This window comes from Opisthocomus hoazin, unplaced genomic scaffold, assembly GCF_030867145.1.
Source record: "Opisthocomus hoazin isolate bOpiHoa1 unplaced genomic scaffold, bOpiHoa1.hap1 HAP1_SCAFFOLD_105, whole genome shotgun sequence".
In the NCBI taxonomy this organism is placed as follows: Eukaryota; Metazoa; Chordata; class Aves; order Opisthocomiformes; family Opisthocomidae; genus Opisthocomus; species Opisthocomus hoazin.
The window spans coordinates 255,001-257,500 of record NW_027448867.1 but is presented as its reverse complement, the minus strand read 5'-3'; the positions used below and the strand labels follow the sequence as shown (position 1 = coordinate 257,500).

The 2,500-nt window shown below is 79.2% G+C and overlaps 1 non-coding gene across 1 annotated transcript; it reads right to left on the bottom strand.

Annotated features, from left to right (window-relative positions):
- Window positions 1-302: 302 nt before the first annotated feature.
- LOC142359563 (5.8S ribosomal RNA) lies at window positions 303-455 on the bottom strand. Its single transcript, XR_012762451.1, has one exon. It is a non-coding gene; the product is annotated as a 5.8S ribosomal RNA (ribosomal RNA).
- Between the last annotated feature and the right edge of the window lie 2,045 nt (window positions 456-2,500).

Here is a 2,500-nt window from a genome sequence, read left to right as displayed (position 1 = left end):
GGCGGCGAGGCCCGCGCCATCGCCGCCCCGCGCCTCCCTCCCCCGAAGCTCGCTCTCGCTCTCTCTTCCCCAAACCCACCGCCGACAGCCCGGCGGGGACGAGCTCCGTCCAGCAGGCGCTCTCCGGGAGCGGGGAGCTTCGGAGCGCTCCCCGAGTCTCCATTTAGGGGGACGAAGGCCCGCGCGCTCGCGCGCGCGGCCCTGCGAGGCACCCCAGCCGCGCCGCTGCTGGCCCGCCGGCCCCCCCCCCCCCGCGCTGGGGCGGGGGGGCTCGGCGGCGCAGACGGCGATTGATCGTAAAGCGACGCTCAGACAGGCGTAGCCCCGGGAGGAACCCGGGGCCGCGAGTGCGTTCGAAGTGTCGATGATCAATGTGTCCTGCAATTCACATTAATTCTCGCAGCTAGCTGCGTTCTTCATCGACGCACGAGCCGAGTGATCCACCGCTAAGAGTTGTCTCGGTTTCGGCACCGCCCCGCGCGCGCGGAGGGGCCGGGACCGCTCGCCGAGAGCGGCCCCTTCTCTGAGGACGGCCGGACCGACCGCCGGCCCCGCCGCCGCCCACCCCCCTCCGCACGCGCGGAGGGGGCGCGGCGCGGCGGCGCGACGCGGCGCGACGGAGAGGCCCTCGCCTCGGCTTGACCGTACGAGCACAGGGGAAACGGAAAACAACGGAAAACCCCGAGCGGCCAAAGGGCGGGGGAGCCCGCGCTCCCGACCGACCCTGGGGAAACGTACGCAACACACACACCCTTGGCGCGCTTCGGGGGCGGCCCAGGCGCCCGGGCTCGGACCGGCCTCCCCCCGGAGGCTACGGCACGCCCGGCCGCGACGCCTGCCCGCCTTCGCTCGGGAGCCGGACGCCCGGCTGCGCCCGCGCTGCGACGAGCCGGCTCCGCCCACCACGGTCGCCTCTCGCCCCGCCGGCGAACCTCGGCGCCGACGCCGCCTTCCACCGACGCCGGAGGAAGCGCGGCCGGCCACTGGAGCGCGAGCCGGCGACGCGCGGCCGCCCACCGGCCCGCGCCGGATGGGCGAACCCGGCCACCCCGCCCGGCGGCGGCGGCCGCCACCGCCGCCGCGAAAACCGCCGCCGCAGCCGCTTCTCGCCTCGGCCCCCTGGGGCCGCCGGCACGGCCCCAGCGGAAAGGCGGACGGCGCTGAGCGCGGGGGGCGGCTCCCACTCTCCCCGTTTCCACGCGAAGACCCGGAGCGGGACGCCCCCGCGCCGCGCGCCCGCCCTCGAGACGGAAGCGACGGGCGGGGAAACGCGGGACGGGACGGCCGCCAGCGGATGCGGCCGGGGAACCCTCCCGGACGACCCGACGGACGACCGGCACCGACCGGCACGCCGAGCGGCGCCGCCGCCGCTCGGCCTGGGGGGGTGTGGCTCGCCCCCCCCTTTCTTTCCCTGGGCGCCGAGGGCGGGGCGAGGAGCGGGAGAGGGGAGCGCGGCGCGCCCCGAGCGCGGCCGCAGCGCGAGCGTCCAAAGGCGCGGGGCGGCCCCCCGGCGGCCGCCCCCCCCCGCGGGGGCTCGCCGCGCCTTTCTTTCCCCCGGCGCGGAGCCCGCGCTCCGGCCGGCGGGTGGCCCCGTTTGCGAGGGCGGGCAGGTCGGCCGCGGCCGACCCGCGCCGCGGTCTCTCCGCCGAGACCGGCCCGCGGAGAGGGGGGGCAGGTTGGGGCAGCGAGACGCCCCCCCTTCTCCGGCACGGCGGCCCGCGGGGGCGGACGCCCCCCCCGCGGCTCGCGCCGTGCCGCTCGAGTCTTTAAACCGCCGCCCGGCTCCTTTGGCCTTTGACCCCCGGACTCGGCCGAGGGAGGGCCGCCGAAGCGCGGACGCTAGGTACCTGGCCCTGGGGTGAGGGAAACGACCTGCATGGCCCCGCGGGGGTGCCTCCCCCGGCTGCCGCCCTCGGGGGAGCGTCCGCCCGCGGGGGCGCGCCCGGCATCCGCCGCCACCACCTCGTCCTCCTTAGCCCCGGGGCCCGGGGTTTCCCTCGATAGCCCGGCGCTGCGCCCGGGGGGAGAGACGTGGCTCGGGCCGCCCGCTCGCGCGGGACGCGACCCGGCCGGGGGGGGGCCTCGCCCGCCCCGGGCGGCGCCAGCGGCCGAGACCGTGCTCGCGCCCCCCCCTTCCCGCCACGGCTCCCTCTTCGAGAGGCAGCCGTGCCGGGTCGGAGGGGAGGTTCGCGGGTCCGGCCGCCGCGCCGCCCGAAACGCCGTGCGCACACCCGCGCCACGGCCCGGAACGCCCGGAGACAGCCCTGTCCCGCGCGCGGGGGGGTAGACGGCGCCGCCGCCGGCGCCGCCCCACCCCCCCCCCCAGGAGCTGCCGCCCCCCGAAGACGGCGACACCCCTCGGCTGTCGCGCTTGCGGCCCCCGGTGCCGCCGCCGTCGCTCGACGCTCGCCCCCCGGCCCGCCGAGCAGGCCGGTGCTCTGCCGGCCGCGCTCGCCGCGTTGCCCCGCCGGCATCCCCCCCTCTTGCTTCCCGCGCAGAC